Source organism: Sarcophilus harrisii, chromosome 4 (genome assembly GCF_902635505.1).
Source record: "Sarcophilus harrisii chromosome 4, mSarHar1.11, whole genome shotgun sequence".
Lineage (NCBI taxonomy): Eukaryota > Metazoa > Chordata > Mammalia > Dasyuromorphia > Dasyuridae > Sarcophilus > Sarcophilus harrisii.
The window spans coordinates 261,560,626-261,583,346 of record NC_045429.1 but is presented as its reverse complement, the minus strand read 5'-3'; positions in this window follow the sequence as shown (position 1 = coordinate 261,583,346).

The window sequence follows — 22,721 nt, the reverse complement described above, 5'->3', positions numbered from 1 at the left end:
TTGCAAGCTTGGGTCTAGAACCCCAAAAGGCTTACATTTCACTTGGGAGCATGTGATTACAACACAAAACTTGAGTTACGAAGTCAAACAATAAAAATATACAATTAATGCACAAGAAGTTCTTTATAAGAGTAGGGCAAAAAACACCAGTGAAGCATCTAATAGAATAGCAGCCTGTCCACAAATTTGTACAGATTGTACTTGTCATTTTTTCCCTCTATTTTGCATAGCCACAAATGTGCATGGTTGTAATTATGTTCACTATTAAGTGAAATAAGTTTCAAAAAAAGTCAAAAGAATATTGAGGATTGACTACATATAGACACATATAAAGACATATATATATATATATATACATATGTGTATCTATATCTACATATTTACACATACATTCATACTTATGTTGCAAAGGTGAAATTTACAGATCTTGACAACTGTCTGGATATGGGGTAAGGGAAAGAAGGAAGATATAATAAAGAATTCAGGATAATTCCTAGATTCTAGGCTTCAGGGACTAGGAGGATAAAGCTGCCTTCTACAGTAATGGGGAAAGTAGAAGATGGAGAGGAGGATTATATTATATTATGTTGTGTTGTATTACTATATTATATTATATTATATTATATTATATTATATTATATTATATTATATTATGTTATGTTATAGAGAGGATTCATCCTTCACATAGAGGTTGAAGTTGTTAATGCTATGAGTCTTTCGAGACTTGTGAATTTGTGACTATTTTATATAGATCCTAATTTGATAGCTCTCTGAAGAGAAAAAAGGCACATACTTTTCTATTTCTATTCATTTATTCTATGTATTTGAGCATAAAATAGACTACATATTAGGGCACAAAAACCTCATAAAGGCAGAAAAGCATAACTACTAATTAAACCCCTTTCAAATCACAATGAAGTAAATTTTACAATAAAGAACCTTGGAAGCATAAATTAAACATTAATTAGAAACTAATCTAATTTTAAAGAAAGGGTCAAAAGACAGATCATAGAAACAATAAATTTTGTTATTGATATGTTGCCTCATTCTTGCCATAATCTTTATTTGTGAGATGCAGCCAAAATAATATTTAGGGGAAAATTAGATCAATTAATTGAGCATACAATTAAAAGTAGAAAAATAGAAAAACCAAATATACAACAAATTAAAAATTCCTAATTAAAAACCAAAAATAGAAATCCTGAAAAATAAAAAGAAAGCTTGATAACATTGAAGTTTAAAAAGTTGAACAGATGAAACTAGGAACATCTTTTATGAAAAAAAAAAAGCAAAAAAAATCATTGGTTAATTTGAAGAAAAAAGGAAGAAATGGAAATGATTAGTATCAAAAATGAATGCACCATTAATGAAAATCAAATTAAGACTTGCAGGAAGATAGAATTTTTGATTTGGGGTTCCAAGTTAAAGGGGAAGAACTGCAATATAACTAGAAATATTATCCTCCCCCCTCAGGAACAGAGGTGCTTACACTAATAGTTTTCATTTTTTAAAAAATGGAACAGGCAAAGAAGAAAGAACCTGACCATAGAAACATACTTTGGGGATAGAAAAGACCAGGATTCATCTTCAGAGGATGACAGTGTATTAAAAAAAAGTTTTCTATTCCAAAGAACAGTTTTAAATGACTAATTTGCCCAGAACTAACTGAAGAACTAAAAAAGGCTTCAAAAACCAAATAAGAGAGATTGAAGAAAAACTGAAGAAAAAAAAAAATCAAGGAACATAAGATTATGAAACAATTTTAACCAACATGTAAAGAAGATATACAGTCTTAAAAAAGAAAATAATAATGATTTTTTGTTGTTGTTGGGGCAATTGGGGTTAAGTGCCCAAGATCACACAGCTAGGAAGTATCAAGTGTCTGAGGGCATATTTGAATTCAGGCCCTCCTGACTTCGGGGCTGATCCTCTATCCACTATGCAATCTAGCTGTCCCAAGAAAATAATTGTTTAAAAATTAGAATTTGGCAAGGGGAAGCCAGTTAAGACTATGAAACCAAGTAATAATAAAACAAAATATAAAGAATGAAAAAATATAAGAGAATGTGAAATATAAGAAAAACAATAGATTTGGAAAATATTAAGAAGAGAAAACATAGGAATAACTGGACTATCTGAAAGTTGTGACCAAAATAAGAACCTTGACACAATAATAGCAATAAATAATCAAAAGAAAATTGTACTGGAACGATAGAACATGAGGGGAAAGTAGAAATAGAAAAAATCCAGCATATAAGAATCAACATCAAAGATTAATTTCAAAGGACTCACCATAGACAAATTGTTTGTTGTTGTTGTTGTTTTTGTATGGAAGTGTAGACCATATGTTTAAGACTGGCATTAGTAATTGAATAGCTGAAAAGAAAGATTGGGGCAGAACTGAATACAAAATAATTCTCAAAAGCAAAACTCTAGGAAATGGTAAAAATAGAAATTGTTTTACAAATGAGATGCAAAGGAAGAATAGACACAAAGGTATTAGAAGAGGAAATTCCTTGTTTTGAAAATCTACTCACGTTGGGAATGGGTTAAATAGGCAACACTAGATATATACCCTGAAAGTACAACACCCTCCAAAATCTATAAAATAAATAGGGAATAAGATAAGATGGGGTAAACAAGGGTATATAAATTTATGGTACTGGAACAAGATGTATAGATTTATGGGAAAGGGATAAAGGGGGGGAAAGGATGGGAGGAGAAGACAAGGAAGGGATCCATGGGAAGGAGAAAATTAAATAATAGCATGGCGAGTTAAGAAGTCAAATTAAAATAGAAGAGTTACTAGAGTTGGAAATACTAAAAAACTACAACAAAGTTCAGAAGTAGAATTTATTAGAAATAAAAAAAGATAGTCATTAATCATTGACTTCAAAGTCAAGCTTGAAGTTTCAATCAAGAGAGAAATTTGTTTTATGTCAGCTATATTAATGTTTTAGATGCATGTTTGCATATGTATATTTTCCTTTTCCTTTTCCTTTAATTTCCTTTTATGTCTTTCTGTTTCTATTTTGGTTTTTTCCCTTATTTTGTATTTAATTTTAAATAAATAAATATTTTAAAAATTTAGAAATCAAGCACTGACACTCTCTCTACTTTAGTTTTGATTTGTAGCATTTTCAGCTTGAAGAATTTATCATTAGTGTGATAGTTGATCTTGTTTATCCTCATTGAAGGCATTTGACAACATGGTTGAAAACATTATGCTAAAAAGAATGGGAGCAAGCACACAACCTTGTTTCACTCATAGGTGACTGGAAAAGCATGAGCATTGTCTGTTGTCCAGAACCTGGGCAAACATGCCATTATGAAATTGACATACAATACTGATGAATTTTTCTGGGCAACTAAATTTTGACATAATTTTCCATAAGCAAAAAAAGAAAAATCAAATCAATTAATTAGGTTTTGCCTTGAACAGATCTACAAATGTTGTGTCTAGATCTCTGTTATGCTCCTGGTATTTCTTTTGGAGTTATCAGGCAGCAAAAACTATAGTTACTGTTCCTTGACCCCCTCTAAAGACACACTGGCTCTCAAGTAGATGACCTTTCAGGTACTCAATCAGCATATTAAGAAGATTGACCATATCTAGTCATACTGACCTCTATTTGGCCACTGGATCCAGATGGTTTTGGAGAGGAAAGTGAGGTAGGTGAGCTTGCATAGCTCTCCCTCACTTAAATCCAATTCACTTGCATGTTATGGCATCATCTTCCTGATGTTATGGTCCTCTTGAGAATGAAGGACAAACAAAAAAAGACTGGCAAGAATCTTGCCAGCAGTGACTGAAAGAGAGAATCACAGGACAATATATTCCCTTTAGCTTTGTAGAGATAGACAATGGAGGCACCCTTGAACTCTTGCAACATAACCTCCTCTTGCCATATAATCTGGAAAATTTTAATCAGCTTTTGTATGATCAATAGTCCCCACATCTTGTGATTCTCACCTGGAATAGAATCTGTACCAGGAGCCTGATAGCATTCAAAATCTCTTCTTCAGTTGGAATTTCAGCTAAGGAGGAATTGAGTTCAATCCTAAGGTAAACAATCAATTTAGCATTAACTGATGATGGTTTGCTAAGAACAGTATGGAAATGTCAAGTCATCTCTCTAGTATTAAATTCTTATTTTTGGCCCATAAATAGCTTTGAGTGCATCATAAAAGAGGTTTAGATTGTTACTATCAGAAAAAAAACACCTGAATTTCTTCTTTTTTCTTACTGAATCTCTATCATTTTTTTGACTGAAAAGTAGGACACCCATCACCCATGGTAATCAGGCCAGGTTTGGGTAAGCAGACAATTTTTTTTAACATCCATTCCAGCTTTCTCACTCCTGAAAGTAAGAGTGCAATTCCTAAAAAAACATCCAGGGGGCTGCCAAATCCCACTGATGCTTTCAATGAAAAGACAATGCTATGGCTGCCTATGTGCAGGGTTGTGATTATAGCTCCCAGTATATCCACACCTGCTGTTTTGTCACTCATTCATCACCACAGAACTTTGAAATAGGAAGAAATGGTGAAATGGTATGGGTAGCTAGGCCCAGAGAAAGAACTCTGGGAGATGACTAAAAACCATTACAGTGAATTCCCAATCCCTATATTTATGCCCTCCTGCATTTTTGATTTCCTCCACAAGCTAATTGTACAATATTTCAGAGTCTGATTCTTTTTATACAGCAAAATAATGTTTTGGTCATGTATACTTATTGTGTATCTAATTTATATTTTAATATATTTAACATCTACTGGTCATCCTGCCATCTAGGGGAGGGGGTGGGGGGTAAAAGGTGAAAAATTGGAACAAGAGGTTTGGCAATTGTTAACGCTGTAAAGTTACCCATGCATATAACCTGTAAATAAAAGGCTATAAAAAAAAAAAAGAAATGGTATGGGTAATGTCTTTTGAATTTATTGTAAATTGGATTTGAGTGAGGCAGAATTGCATGTCATTGGTCTCTCTCTCTTTTTCTCTCTCTCTCACACACACACAAACACTTATAGCAACGAAAAAAAGAAAAAAAAATAGAACAATTAATTGAGTATGCAAATAAAAAAAACTAGAAAAACCCCAGTCTATGCCCAGGCAGGGTTTATATCAGGAATTCAGGACTGGTTGAAAATTAGGAAAATTATAAGCATAAATGACTACATCAATATTTTTAAAATTACATGATTATATCAATAGATGCAGAACAGATTTTTCCTGACAAAATACAATGCTCATTTCAATTAAAACACTAGAGGGCATTAGAACAGATAGAGTTTTTAAAATTATTATTAAAACAATTAGTAGTATCTTCTAAACCTAAGACCAAACATTATTTATAATGGAGATAAGCTGGAAGTCTTCCAGTTAGAATAGGGGGAAACCAGAATGTCCAATATCACCACAATTATTCAATATTGTATTAGAAATACTAGCTATAGTAAAAGGGCACAATAAAGAAATTCAAGGAATGAGAATAGTAATAAGGAAACAAACTATCCCTATTTGCAGATGATATGATTGTATACTTAGCCCTAAAGAGTCAACTAAAAAACTAGTTGAAGCAATGAACAACTTTAGAAAAGTTAAAGAATACAAAACAAACCCCCAGAAACCAACAAAGTAAAATGCAATATAAGCCCCCACAAACTAAGTCCAGCAATAAGAGATAGAAAAAATTCTTTAAAATGTAACTGTACAGACTCTAAAACTCTTTGTAGTCTATCCTTAAATACATATTTTTGATCATATGTGCAAAATACAAAACAATTTTCTATATAAATTTTGTAAAAAGACCTGAATAATTGGAAAAATATTAATTATTCATAGGTTAGACAACATAATAAAATGACAATTCTATCTAAATTAATTTATTATTTAGTATCATACCAATCATACTACCAAAGAATTATTTTATGCAGCTTTTCAAAATTAATCTGGAAGAACAAACAATTTTTTAAAAAAGTAAGCAATCAATAAAAATTTGAATAAACTTAGCCTGACAATATAAGAATTCAAAGTACTCTATGAAATGATAATCATCCAAACAATCTAATATTGGCTAAGAAATAGAGTGGTTGATTAGTGTAATAAGTTAGGTGTATAAAATGTAGAAATAAATTATCATAGTAATCTGGTGTTTGATAAACCCAAAGATTCAAAAAGAAAAGACTCGAAGATTTTGGGAGGGGCAAGAACTCACTATTCATCAAAAATTCCTGGAGAGAACTAGAAAACCATCTGGCAGAACTGAGGCATAGCATATACCAAGATAAATTAAAAATTGATACATGATTTCTTATAAAGGATAATATAAGAAAATTAGAGAAATATGGAAACATTTACCTCCCATATCTATGGATAACAAAAGTTATTGATTAAACAAGATATAAAGAGAATCATGGGAGGTAAAATCAATAATTTTGATTATATGAATTAAAAAAGATTTTGCACAAAGAAAACCAATCCAGACAAAATTAGAAGAACAGAAGGAAATTAGGGAAAAAATATTACAACTTTTTCTGATAAAGGCCTTATTTCTTAAATACATAAAAAACTGAGCCCAATTTATAAAAACTAAAGCCATTCTCCAATTTACAAATGATCAAAGGACATAAATAGGAAAAATTTTTAAAAAGATCCCAAACTGCTATAATTATAGAAAATACTCTAAGTCATTAATAATGAAAGAACTGCAATTCAAAGTAATTTTCACACTTAATCAGACTGGCTGAAATGAGAAGAAAATTATAAATGCTAGGGGAGATGTGGGAACAATAAGTATACCGATGCATTGTTAGTGGTCCAATAATTCTAGAGAGTAATTTGGAACTATGCCCAAAGGAAGATAAAACTATGTACACTTAAAAAATGTTTATATACGTATAATCATTCTTTTCATATGAGTCATGCTGGAAAAGAAAAATCAGGACAAAATGGGAAAAGCATGAAAAAGGAAAAAACAAAATAAAACAAAAGTGAAAATAGTATTCCTTGATCCACATTCAGTCTCCATAGTTCTTTCTCTGGATGTGGATAGCATTTTCTATTCAAAGTCTGTTGGCATTGTCTTGGATCGCTATATTGCTGAGAACTAAGTCTATTATAGTTATCATCACATAATCTCACTATTATTATGTAAAATGTATTCCCGGTTCTGCTCACTTCACTCAGTTCATGTAAGTCTTTCCAGCTTTTCTGAAATCAATCTATGATAAGATCATTTTTTATAGAACAATAGTATTCCATTACATTTATATACAATGTACACCTTTAAGTCAGCAATACTACTGTTAGATCTATATCTGAAAGAGAACAAAGACAAAGGGAAAGGGCATGTAGGTTTACAAATATTCATATTTGCGATTTTTATGATATTAAAAGTTGGAAATTAAAGGAATGCCCATCAGTTGGGAAATGGCTTAACAAATCATATATGTGATTGTGAGTGAATACTAATTTGCCATAAAAATGAAATGGATTGAGAAAAAAACACGAGAAGACATATATGAAGTGATATAAAGTGAAATGAGCAGAACCCTGAGAACATTATCCATGGTAATATCAATATTGTAATTGTAATCAATTGTGAAAGTCTAAACTATTCTGATTAGCATAATGATCCATGACAATTCCAAAGGAATCATGATGAAAAATGTTATCTACATCCAGAGAGAGAATTGATCAATACTCTGAATTCAGATTTTTTTTCCCCCTTTACTTTTCTCACTTTTTGGGTAACATGGCTAATATTCAATTTCACTTAATAAACATTTATTAAGCACCTACTATGTGTGGGGTACTGTGCTAAGTGCTGGGTATACAAAAACAGGCAAAAGACATTTCCTGGCCCTCAAGAAGCTTACAATATAATGGGAGGGGATAGCATCCAAACAAATATATACAAAACAGGCTATATAGAGGATAAATATAAAATAATTAAGGGAGGGAAGACACTGGAATTAAGATGGATTGAAAGAGGATTCTGGTAGAAATGAAATCTTATTTGAGACTTAAAGGAAGCCAGGGAGGTCAGTGTTTGTAATGAAGGAAGAATGGAATTTCAGAAATGGGAGTGGGGGCAGCCAGAGAGAATCTCCAGAGCCCAGAAGTGAAGTGTTATTAGTGGAATAGCCAGAAATAACAGTGCCATTGGATTTAAGCATATGTGTTGGGTAGCTGGAAGGGAAAGAGAGGGCTAAGTTGAAAAAAGCCTTTGAATGCCAATAAGAGCATTTTGATTTCACTCTTAGAGGTAATAGAAAGCAATTAGGAAGTCACATGATCAAACATACATTTTAGGAAAATCACTTTAGTGGCTATGTGGTGCATGCAGTAGCATCATTATAGATCAAAGAAATGCAAATTAAGACAAATGAGAAGTATCACTATACACCTCTCAGATTGTCTAAGATAACAGGAAAAGATAATGAAAAATGTTGGAAGGGATGTGGAAAAACTGGGACCCTAATACATTGTTTGTGGAGTTGTGAACTGATCCAACCATTCTGGAGAACAATATGGAACTAAGCCCATAGGGCTATCAAACTATGCCTACATAACCATTGATCCAGCAATGTCTCTACTGAGCCTGTATCCCAAAGAAATTATAAAGGTGGGAAAGGGACCCACATGTGCAAAAATGTTTGTGGCAGCCCTTTTTGTAGTGGCAAGAAACTGCAAACTCAGTGGATGCCCATCAGTTGGAGAATGGCTGGATAAGTTACAATATACAAATGTAATGGAATATTATTGTTCTATGAGAAACGATTAGCAGGATGATTCAGTGAGCCGGAAGAGACTTACCTGAACTGATGCTAAGTGAAATGAATAGAATCAAGAGAACATTATATAATAAGATTATACAATAATAAATTCTGATAGATATGGCTCTTTTCAACAATGAGGTGATTCAGACCAGTTCCAATGGTCTTGTGATGGAGAGAACTATCTGCACCCAGAGAAAGAACTGCGGTGACTGACTGTGGATCATAACATAGTATTTTCACTTTTTTTGTTGTTTGCTTGCATTTTGTTTTTTTCTCATTTTTTTTTCCTTTTTGATTTGATTTTTCTTGTGCAGCATGACAATTGTGGAAATATATATAGAAGAATTGCACAAGTTTAACATATATTGGACTACTTGCGGTCTAAAGGAAGGGGGTAGGAAGGAGGGAAGGGGAAAAATTGTGAACACAAAGTTTTGCAATGGTGAATGTTGAAAACTATGTATGTGTTTTGAAAATTTAAAAAAAAGAGGGAGAAAATGGGTTAGCATGGGGAGATACTTAGCAGGCTATTACAGTAATCAATGCATGAGGTAATGATGGCCTATACTAGAATGCAGCAGTATCAGAGGAGAGAAGGGAACATATTCAGAAGTTTCAAAGGTGAAATTGGCAGGTATTGTCCTCAAAATGTATTTTACATGATTTCACAGATAACATAGTGTGATGTTGCTTGCCTTCTTAATGAATAGGAGATGGGCTAGTGGGATGAAGAAAATCTTGAACTCAAATTTTTTTTTAATGAATATAAAAAATAAAGAAGTTATAAATGGTCACTCTATACATACATTTACTCATATATGTGTCCATATTGATTTAACTATTTAAATACATACACACATATATACAGTGAAGAAAGTTTTGTAGTATTACAAGATATTGCCCTCTTAATTTTAAAAATCCATATTACTTTCACACATTCACACGGAATTTAAAAGATCATTTGATGTGATATTATAAAATCATCATAAAATCAGTATTTTTATGCATGTTCTGGTATGCTCCTCAACTGATATTCCTATAAAGCCCTTTAGGACTCAATCATTGCATTTTAGGTTTGCATTTGTCACATTGGGCAAGACATGTTTGTCTGTCTCCTCATCTGCAAAATGAGATGGAGAAGGAAATGGCACAACACTTTGGTATCTTTGTCAAGAAAACCACAATTGGGATTGAAGAGTTGGACACAACAATGGTTGAACAACAATAATAGAAACATTAGGATGGATTTGATACATGGTAAGTCATTCACAAATTCTTTTGGTATATTTATTCAGGACATACTATTTCTTGCTTATAAAGCTTGCCACATATTATATATGATCAATAACATGAAAAAGATATTCTTGCTGATAAGATTTTAATACCCATCAACTACTAGAGACACGAGTCCAATTTATACACCCCCTTTCAATATTATTACATGTAGTAACAAAAATTATCTGCAACTAGAAAAGTTGTCTGCAGTAACACTGAAATAACTTTATTCCTCCATTGACCAGATGCAAAATAATCGTTGGCATGGGATTGAGAGGAGCAGCTGTTTCCTTATCATACCATCATTTTCAGATCAGTTCCTATGGATCCTTTGAGGTCTTTAAACAGAAATGGAGTGACCATATCTCATTTATGTTGTAATGAGGATTCATTTTGGATATGGGTTGAATTAGATCACTCATGAGTGCCCTCTCAACCCTCAACCCAAATTCTATCATTCTTTGAGTTTTCAAAGGAAGAAGTACAAAATGTCATTGATCATATAAAAACATGTTCCAAATTAATAAAAATTTGTAAAAATCAGTGAAGATGAAGAACCTCTGAAATTTTACCTCATTACTTTAAAGAGATAACCGAAAGAAAAATCTTTGCTGTTAGAGAGCCTAATGAAGTACAGATATAATAAAATATTGCTGGTGAAACTGGGAATTTATTCAAATGTATTCATAATGAGGACTAGAAGAAGTTTTTTCTTTTTTTCTCCTTTTCTTTTTCTTTCTTTTTTTTTTTTTTGTGAGGCAATTGGCATTGTGACTTGTTCAGGATCATACAGCTAGTAAATGTCTGAGGCCCCTTTTGAACTCAGGTCCTCCTGACTTCAGGGCCTGTGCTCTATTCACTGGGTCATCTAGCTGCCTCTCTAGAAGAAGTTTTTCAAAGAGTCTAATGGTTAGAGTATCTGCTCCTCTATATCTTCACCCAGGGTGTTGATACTTGACCATATTCAGTATTAAGGGAAGCTTTGTCTATAAGGACAATAGATTTACATTTTCATACATTAAAACTCCACCAGAAGGATTAATTTTTAATCTTCTCCTCTCACCTTACTCAAAGGATAAAATTCTTGACAGTTTTCATGTTTCAAATATGGGAAGCATAAGACATGAAGAGTCAAGAATCTTGCTTTTGCATATCATTGGAGCATGCAGACCAGAATTAACAACAGTATATTTGTATAACTCTAAAGGATTATCCCCTACTGAACAGTTCAGTGCTATTATATGTAAAAAAAAAAATCATTAAAAGGAAGTTAAATTTTGAGTATCGAAAAATGTAGTAATGACTCTAGATAATAAATAATGATCCAGACTTCTTCCTCTTTTTCACAGAGGTGGGAGAACAACAGAAAGTCACATTTATTGTTGCACATAGATATTATATTACTTGTTTTCACTTAACTTATTTCCATAGCAAAAGAACGTTCAATTTTTGGGTAGAGGGTGGTATCACGATAATACATGTAGCGTACTGTTTAAAGCTTATATTGTTAAATGAATACGATCTATTATTATGTTCTGATGGAACAACATAAAAAGGCAAATTAGAATTTTTTTAGATTAAATTGAACTTGGTATTAATAACTAAAATTAGGGTAAGATCTGATTGATACCTGGAACTGAGATACATGACAAGAACTACTTTATTATTACTATTTCCCTCCTCATTTTCTCCTTGGCAACAACTATGATGATTCTTTCCCCAGCTATCAGGTTAGACTTGTTAGTATGAAGATTTTGCTAGGAAGAGTTTCAAAGGTCTAAAATGGTATGCAATGTAAATTACAAAATGTATCTAAAGAATACCATCAGAGGACAGCAGAATCATTTTCTGCTTAGTCCTGGTCCTATCATCAGTGATAGTATGACACTTATCTTAGCAACATTAATTGCTCTAGGATTAACCAAAAATATCATATTTAATTTATATATTTGGGAAACAGTGTCAAGCCAAAACAATCTTCTAGAATTATTTCTTAAGTCTGGTAACAGAGTTGAGAGAATCAAAGATTTAGAACTAGAATAGATCTTAAGTCCATTGAGTCCAGTTCCTTTATTTAACAGATGAGGAAGCTGAGGGCTTAGGGAAGTTGACTGATTCTATAAAAGGAGTTATGTGTGCTAGATACTGGAGGAGAGATTTCTGAATAGTAATTTTGAATTCAAATTCTATCTCAGATTTTTGTTTAGCTTATAACACTAGGCAAATAATTTAAATTTGGTTAACTTCAGTTTCCTTATCTACATAACATTATATTCCTCACCAGAAAATTGTGAAAATAAATGAGGTATCTGTAAAGCAAAACCTCCTCTCCCAACTTTTTAAGTCCAACCATTGTACCAGTTATAAATCTGATGCTTTTATCTAGTTCACATGTCTTCATCTTGTTCATAAGAGGTGTATTAAAGATTAAAAAAAAGTTTCATTGAAATTTTAGGTATAGAAATAAATAAAAGGTATAAAATTTCCTTGATTTAACAGTTTAATAATCCTACCTTTAAAAGCACATAAGATTAGTCTACCAAAACCTGTTCTTTTGAAGCTATACTTGTATTTAGGGATTACTTCTTTGTTTGAATATTCATTAACCATTTCCTGAATAAAACATTATGCAACCTTTTCATGAATTTAATTCAAGGTCATTGAACTTTCATGTATATATTTTCTCTTAAAAAAAAAAAAAGTAAAAATTATAGTATTTGCCCTTCAGTCCAGTGGACTTTCTTTACTGTTTTCCAAAACGCATTAATAGTGGCTCAGAATTATAATTTCCAGTTCCATTTTTTAAAATCTAGGATGATACTTGTCTGTATCTAATTACCTGGAGTGATCATCAAATGTTTGGTCTAATAGTTTCTTCTTAAAGTTTCTTACTTCTTATAGTTTCACCTCCCCATTAACTATGTTGATATGGTCATTTTCAGTCCAACAATCATTCCCCTTTGTAGAGAAGACAAGAAAAAGAAAGAGTTAAATAGGTGGGCCATTCCCCCCCCTTTTTTTTTGTTATAGTTGTCCCATTGATTAGACAGCCCTATTCATTCTTATTCACTATGGCTTAAAATATAATTATCCCTAGTTTTCCCTGCCAGCCTGAGTTCATTTTGATCTTTAGTGTTCCTGATACTTTTTTTCACATCCATTATCTGTTCTTACTCCTGTAACAATATTCTGGACTCGCAGTCTTAGAATGGTGACAGCTACCTTTACCCCTCAGCATTAGATGTTATCCCTAAAAGGCTTGCTCTTTATATTATTAGCTCAAAGACCCATACTAGTCATTTCTTAATTTCATCCACTACCCTATACCATTAACCCATAATGATTATATCCAGTTTCATTTATTTAACCTCAGTTTGCTTTTGCAAATGGATATAATATATAGCAAAAGTAGAAATTACAAAAAATATTCCTTACTACTAACACTCTTCCCAATACCATCACTGTACTGGCAACTTCCATTACCAGTTCATCATCCAAGGCTTACCACAGTACTGCACATATATTAAATAATAAATATTACTTAACTTGATTTTATTCAGAGCATTCCCATTAACCAAGGGTTTTCTCAAAGCTCTAATCTGTCTGGATCCTTTTAGCTTTTTGATATATACCAAAGGATATCAAACTTAATTTTTGTATAACAGACCCTTTTGGCTGTGTGCCGGAGACTATGGGCACCTTCTCAGCACAATGTTTTGAAAGATATTAAATAAAATATGAAGGATTACAAAAAAAAGTCATATTAAAATGTATTGTTATTTTTAAAATTCACAGTCCTTAGATACCACCTGATAATCCAGTCAATTAACATTCCAGTGATCTAATGTTTCCACTTGATTCCTTAATCAGCACTCATGCCTTAACTCCACATATCCATTTGTTGCCAAGTTATACCCTATCTTCATAGAATTTTTTCTATGTGTTTTCTTCTACTTACTCACACAGGCACAGTCTTAGTTCAGATTCTCATAACTTCTTTTTTTTTTTTTTTGTAGTAAATTTATTTACACATTGCTTTTTGAATCATTAGGAGAGAAAAATCAGAGCAAAAGGAAAAAAAAATCATAGGAGAAATAAAAAACAAAACAGGAGTGAACATAGCATTTGTTGATTTACATTCAGTCTCCTTAGATCTTTTTTTGAATGCAGTTGACATTTTCTGTCCAGTCTATTGGGATTGCTTCGGACCACTAAACTGCTGAGAAGAAACCAAGTCTTTCATAGCTGATCATTACACATTCTTGCTGCTATTGTATACAATGTATTCCTTGTTCTGCATATTTTGCTCAGCATCAGTTCATGAAAATCTTTCCGGGCTTGTCTATAATGAACTTGCTCATCATTTTTATAAAACAAGAATATTCCATTACCTTTATGGACCACAGCTTATTCAGCCATTCCCTAATTGATGGGCATCCACTCCTTTTCCAATTCTTTGTTACCACAAAAAGAGCTACTCCAAACATTTTTCCACATATAGGTCCTTTTCCCTTTTTTATAATTTCCTTGGGATGTAAACCCAGCAATGGCACTGTTGAATCAAAGAGTTGGCATAGTTTTATAGCCCTTTGGGCATAATTCAAGATTGCTCTTTAGAATGTTTGGATCATTTCACAACACCAACATATCCTTGCAGATGATTTGATTACTGCTGCTTTATAATATAGTTTTAAGTTTAATACTGCTAAGCTACCACCCTTTGTATTTTTTTTTTTGATTAATTCCTTTCAGTGTCCCAGTTTTCCTACATCCCCTTCAACATTTAAAATTAACTTCCCCAGTCATCTTAGCCAATCTGTGAGGTTTGATCAATAGTGATTTAGAGCATTTTTCATATAACTCTAAATGGCTTTAATTTCATAATCTGAAATTGTTTGTTTGTATCCTTTGTTTATCAATTGGGAAGTAACTTGTATTCTTATAAATTTGACACAGTTATTTATTTAGAAATGAGACCTTCATCATAAATACTGTTTATAAAGATTTTCTTCCCAGCTTTGTATTTCCCTTTTCATCTTGTTTCTGTTGGTTTTGTTTGTCCAAAAGCTTTTTAATTTAATGTAATCAAAGTTGTCCATTTTGCCTTTCATAATGTTCTCTAGTTCTTCTTTGGTTATAAATTCCTCCCTTCTTCAAAGATCTGATAGGCAAATTATCCCTTGTTCTCCTAATTTGTTTATGATGTCTTTGTGTCCAAATCATGTATCCATTTTGACCTTATTTTAGAATGAAAATCTATGCTGATTTTCTGTTATTTTCCAGTTTTCCCAGCCTCTTTTGTCAAATAGTGAGTGAAGGTGAAATTTGGGGATTTATCAAAAACTAAATTGCTATAAGGCCTTAATTATTGTGTCGTATATATCTATTCCACTGATCCACTACACTATTTCTTTGACAGTACCAGATGATTTGATTACTGTTGCTTTATAATATAGTTTTAGGTTTGATACTGCTAAGCTACCACCCTTTGTATTTTTTTTTCATTAGTTCCTTTCATATCCTTGACCTTTTGTTTTTCCAGATGAATTTTGTTATTATTTTTTCTAGTTCCATAAAATAATGTTTTGACAGTTTGATGTGATAGCACTGAATAGGTAAGCCAATTTAGGCAGAATTGTCATTTTTGTTATATTACCTCAGCCTACCCATGAATAATTGATACTTTTCCAATTGTTTAGTTATGATTTTCTTTATCTAAGAAGTATTTTGTAATTGTTTTCATATGGTTCTTGGGTTTGTCTTGGCAGGTAGACCCCCAAATATTTTATTTTGTCTCCAGTAATTTTAAATGACATTTCTTTTCTCTATCTTACTGATGGGCTTTTCCAGTAATATATAGGAATGCTGATGATTTGTGTGCATTTAATTTATATACTGTAACTTTGCTAAATTTGTGAAGTGTTTTCAGTAGGTTTGGGGATGGTTTTCTAGGATTGTCTAAGCATATCATTATATCATCTGCAAAGAGTGATAGTTTTATGTTCTCAATGCCTTTTCTAATTTCTTTTTCTTTTCTTATTGCTAAATCCAACATTTCTAGTACAATTTTGAATATTAGTGGTGATAATGGCATACTTGTTTCACCCCTGATCATATTGGGAATATGTCCACTTTCTCTCCATTACAAATAATGCTTGCTGTAGGTTTTTGATAGATACTGCTTATTATTTTAAGGAAAGCTCCCTTTATCCCTATGCTCTATAATGTTTTTTAATAGGAATGTGTGCTGTATTTTGTCAAAAGCTTTTTCTGCATCTATTGAAATTATCATATGAGTTCTGTTGGTTTTTGTTATTGAGATGGTTGATTTTGATAATAGTTTTCCTCATATTGAACCAGCCTTGCATTCTTGGTTATAAATCCTACTTGGTCACAGTGTATCATCCTGCTGATAAGTTGCTATAATCTCTTTGCGAATATTTTTATTTAAAAATTTTGAATCAATATTCATTAGGGAGATTGGTCTGTAATTTCCTTTTTCTATTTTGGCCCGTCATGGTTTAGATATCATTGCCATGTTAGGGTTATAGAAGGAATTTGGCAGTATTCTTTCTTTACCTATTTTTGAAATAATTTATATAGTATTGGAATTAATTATTCTTTAAATGTTTGGTAAATTCCCTTGTGAATCCATCTGGCCCTGGAGATTTTTTCTTAGGGAGTTCATTAATGACTTGTTCAATTTCTTTTTCTAAAATGGGAGTATTTAAGTATTTTATTTCCTCTTCTGTTAACCTGAGCAATTTATATCTTATCCATTATGGTTAGATTGTCAGACTTGTTGCTATAAAGTTGTGCAAAATAGCTCCTAATTATTGCTTTAATTTCTTTTTCTTTGGTGGTGAGTTCATCCCTTTAAGTTTTGATGCTGGTAATTTGGTTTGTCTTTTCTTTCCTTTTTCTGATCAAATTAACCAAAAATTTATTCATCTTGTTATTTTTTTTTTAATAAAACCAACTCTTAATTTTGTTTATTAGTTCAGTAGTTTTTTTAGTTTCTATTTTATTAATCTCTCCTTTGAGTTTCAGAATTTCTGATTTTAATTGGGGATTTTTAATTTGTTCTTTTTCTAGCTTTTTTAGTTGCATGCCTAATTCATTGATCTTCTCTTTCTCTATTTTAATTATGTAACTTTTTAGAAATATAAAATTTCCTCAAAAAACTGCTTGGGCTACATCTCATAGGTTTTGGTATGTTTTTTATTATTGTCATTCTCTTGGATAAGATATGGATCGTTTCAGTGATTTGTTATTTGATCCACTCATTCTCTATAATTAGATTACTTAATTTCCTTAGTCTATCTTTCCCTGGCCTTTTATCGAATATAATTCTTATCATTGTGGTCTGAAAGGGAAGCATTTATTATTTCTCCTTTTTGCATTTGATTGTGAGATTTTTATGCCGTAATGCATGGTCAGTTTTTGTGTAGTCAGCATGGTCTGCTGAGAAAAAGGTATAGTTTTGTCCTTTTTCTATTTTTTTGTTTCTATTCTATTTTCTTCAGAGATCTATCATATCTAGATATCTTGGATCCCATTAACCTCCTTAGTTTCTTTTTTATTTTGTGGTTAGATTTGTCTGATTCTAAGAGAGGAAGATTGAGGTCCCCACCAGAATAGTGTTGTTATCTATTTCTTCCTGTAACTGACTTAAAATATTCTCTAGGAATTTGCCTGCTCTACCACTTGGTGTATACATATTTAGTATGATTACTACTTCATTATTTACTGTACCTTTTATCAAGATGTATTTTCTCTCCTTATTTCTTTTAATAAGATCTATTTTTACTTTTGCTTTTTTTGAGATCAGAATTGCTGCTACTCCTTTTTTTCTACTTCAGCTGAAGCATAAAAAATTCTGTTCCAGCCCAAAACTCTCCACTGTATATATTTTTGTTCTTTCTACCCTGTCCTTAGTCTTCTTCTTCTTTTTTTTTAACCCCCTTCTCTATTGAGTATTTTTTTTACCCACCCTACCCACTACCTTATCGCCTATCATCCTTCCCCCTTCTCCTAATAATTTTTTAACCAACTCCATCTACTACCTTATCTTCTATTAACCCTTTCACCCCTTCTCTTACCTTTTTTTCCCTAGTGTTTCTACCTATGCTTCTATGCTATTCCTTTCTTTTCTTTTCCTCTCTCTCCTCCTACTTCTTTATAGTGTTAAATGAATTTCTAGAACCAATTAAATGATTGTTATTTCCTTTTATAGCCAAAATTGATGAGATCAAGCTTCAGACAATATTCATCCTCCTCCCTTTTCCCCTTCAAGTATAATAGGTCTTTTGAGTACAAAGCAAATAAAAATTTTTTACAGCCATTGTTTCTGATAAAGATTTCATTTCTAAATGTCAGATTTATAAGAATATAACTCATTCCACGAATGATAAATTCTCAAAGGCATATGAACAGACAATTTTCAGATGAAGAAATTAAAGCCATCTATAGTTATATGAAAAAATGCTTGAAATCATTATTGATTAGAGAAATGCAAATTAAAACAACTCTTAGGTAGCACGTCACACTTCTCAGATTGGCTAAAATAACAGGAAAGAATAATAATAAATGTTAGAGGGGATGTGGGAAAACTAGAACACTAATCCATTGTTGATGGAGATGTAAAATGATCCAACTATTCTGAAGAGTAATTTGGAACTATGCCCAAAGAGCTATAAAAGTGTGCATACTTTGATTTAATAGTGCTACTACTAGATTTGTATCCCAAGGAAATCATAAAGAACCTACATATGCAATAATGTTTGTAGCAGCTTTTTTCATGGTGGCAAAGAATTGGAAAATGAGTAGTTGCCCATCAGTTGGAGAATGGTTGAATAAATTGTGGTATATAAAAGCAATGACATTTTTTTAATTAAAAATAATGAACAAGCAGATTTTAGAAAAGCTTGAAAAGATTTACTGATGTTGAGTGAAACAAGCAGAATCAGGAATACATTTTACATAGTAACAACAAGGTTGTGCAATGATCAACTCTGAAAGACTTGGTTCTTCTTAGTGATTCACTGACTCAGGGCAATAGAAATAAACTTTGGTTAGAAAACTACCATCTGAATCCAGAAAGAGAACTATGGAAATTGAATGCAATTCAACACATGTGATGTTCACTTCTTTTTTTCTGTTTTTTTTTTTCCTTCTCTTTGGCTTTTTTTCCCTTTTGTTTTGATTTTTCTTTTCCAACATTATTCATAAAGAAAGGTGTATTAAAAAGTTAATATATGGGTATAATCAGAAAAAATAAAGCAATAAACAAAAATTTAAAAAGAATGAGAATAAAACAATCTATTCTGAATGCTGTGAAATAACAATCACTAGACTTGGTTTTAAAGATGAGATATGAGAATATATCTTCCTCCTCTTTTTGAAGATGTGGAGAATTTTGGACATGGACATAGAAGAGTCAATTGATGAAGTGTAGTTTTTGAGCTGAAAAGAAACATCAGATTCAAATCCCTCATTTTACAGATAAAGAAATTGAATAACAGAGAGGTTAAATGATTTTCCCAGAATCACAAAGTCAGTATATGTGAGAAATAGAACTTGAATCCAGCCTCAAGACAAGTTCTATTTACTCTCCACCATATACTATTCTACCTTTACTATCATGTCAGACAATTCATTATCATTTGGTAGATTTTAGAAATGATATGGGAAATACTGTTCAGGTCCATGCTGACTTAAAGCCAATTGCATAAACTTATATGATGCTTCCCCAAATAGGTGTGCTTTAAAAAACAAAACAACAACAAAAACTATTCCATCCGGATACCTAGATACTGACACACCTACCATATAATCTAATAATTCCATGAAAAAAAAATAGACTAAGTATTCCATTTTGCTTGAAAATCACTAGTAAGGGATGAATTTTTTATTTTCATGTCAAAACTTCACTATCCCAAAGTGCTTTTATGACTATATAAGTGAAAAACACAAAATATTGAAAAGACTGTCCCGATCATTGGCATTTCATTGCTAATTATCTCTGAATCAAATTATTCCATATATTCATCTGGAGATAAAAAATAGAAAGATGTAATCCTATTATTTCCAATGCAATTTATTTCAATGGAAATGTTGATAATATTTACAAAACTAGCACTTGGAGGGCCAAACTAGGTTTTCATTGTCTAAGATACTTACAAATATTTTATCTTTATATATATATATATATATATATATATATATATATGTAAGAAAATTTTTAAAAAGGTACAATATTTTACTAAGGAATTTGTATATATATATATGTAATCACCTTTTTATATTCATTATTTTCTTTTATTATAATTTCATTAATCATTCTGCTTTGATATAAAATTTTCAAAATTACAAGTATTTTTTCTTTTAAATTTGCCAATTCTAATTAGAACAATTAAAGTTAAAATTTAAAGATAAGTTCTTCTTTCCAAAAATATTAAAATTGTACAGAATTGTTATATATAAAATCAATTAAATCTGAATAAAATTAACTGTTTTTAATATTTATACACAGAAGGTATAAAAGGAATTCCATCTAAAAGCTATCTTAGTCAAAGTCAACACCAACATTCAAAAAAAGAGAAAGACAGAGAGAGGCAGACACAGATAGAAAGAGATTCATGGAGTAATTGAATATATTTAATAGAAGAGGTAATTTTTATAACAGGAGCATGCTTACGTGTGTCTAGAATACCAAATATCATATCTCTCTTGCAGTGAAGCATTTTACTTCAATTAAAAAAAAATTCATCTAGCATCACTTTAGTTCTTTGGACAGCTGTATTTTCCTCACTCCTACAGAAAAGAAGACCAAGCCCCAGGGTATCCACTCAGAGTCAGACAAAGTTCTGAAGGATAATTAGAAAGAAAAGAAGTTGTAGTCACACTTTTAGACAATTTGAGTCCTCTCCAATGAAATGTTCTTGAGTGAAATGGGGATTTGAGAGAAACAGGCATATTTGTGGGAGTTAAAACTAGACAAGAAGAAGGAGAGGTAGTAAAAGTAAAGCCATCAATTTTTAGTTTTCTTTTAAAATTATAGGTATATAGTTAGAGGCATCCTGCTTAAACTTTTCCAAGATTCTCCCCCTCCCACCTCAAATAAAAAATAAGGTATAAAAATGAAAATAAACACATTTAAAGAATTAAACTTGGCAAAGAATTTTTGATGGGTAATATAATCTGAAATGACTTGAAGCAGATCAGTTAATTTCTTGGTAAGCATTTATTGGATGATAGATCAACAGAGAAGCACAAAAAAACTTCCTTTTATTGGGTTTTCCCTAATACATTTTACATTTTAGTTTGATTTTTATGTATATAAATTTGGAATTGAAACTACAAAATCTAATTATGGCATATATTTGTTGCCCAGGAAGTTTTTTTTTAAATTGTTCTTTATTTGTTATCCTTTTTCTGTTTTCCAATGTGCTAGAATTGATTTAGAAGAAATGAACAAACTTTTGGTCATTGATGCTAAGCCTAGGTAGATGATTTAAAAGGCCTAGATAGCTTTAGACTCTGAAGCAATATGATGGAATCAGGAGACCTAGGTTCTGATCTTGTCTCTCTCATTCCTTAACTGTATAATCAAAGAAATGTTATTTCTCCTCTCCATGTCTCTGTAAAATTAAGGATGGGATTGGATGGTCCATAATATTTCTGAGTTCTGATATTTTGTAATTTCATGTAACATCTTAGTCATGATCCCCAATAAGATATGCTATGTTTATCTCTCTTTCTTCTCCCTCCTTTTGTTCACTTCCTCTGTCTATCTCTCTCCTTTCCCTTCCTTTATTCCTCTCTTGTTCTCTTTTTTTCACGGACAAATGCATATACCTCTCAAAAAAATTGACCAGTGACATCATAGTCACCATAACGTTAACTAGGGTAGAAAAATTAGGGCTTTTATCCCAGAAAGCCAAATTTAGAGAGTACTAACAGCACTTGCATTTCTTCAGCAGCTAGAAATAACAGACTTCAGCATCTATTTTGCAAGAATAATTAGTTAAAATAGGAAACTACCAAATGTCACCAAGATTGAGTTCCTCCCCCAGAGTTTGCTTACTCCTCTTCTAGTTCAGTCTCAAGCTGGTACTCCAATATCATTGTGTCCCCCATATATTTTTACCGTTCCCCAAACTCAGAGTACTTTTTGTGCCTCTTGTCTCATATAAAGATTCGCAATTATTTCTCTGATATGTGCTCCCATACCTGTGATGTAGCAGCTCCCTTTTGTGAAAGCATGCTGAATGGGAAACTCTTGAGATAGGGCTAATCATTTGGACTGTCTTAGGAGGATGCTCTAGGTTGAAGTTGTGTGTAAATAATTTGGTAAATTGATGCTATCTCTCTTCTATCAGTCTCAGACAAGTTGTGAGATAATAGGACATTATTAGGTAATAGACTTGTGATTCCATTGGTATAAGTAACTCCCAGGTGAAGAAACTCTAATGTTTCAACATTAGAACATTCAAACATAATCATGCTAGTCCTCATGTAAAATCAAAACCACAGCAACCAATTCCTCTGGTAGAAAGGAATTTGATCCAATTGAATTTGTGAAAACTGTTTTAAAGAACCTCCCAAACTGTGATACATGAGGATCAGCACTGGGTTCAAAAGAAGAAAGGGTAGTGTAT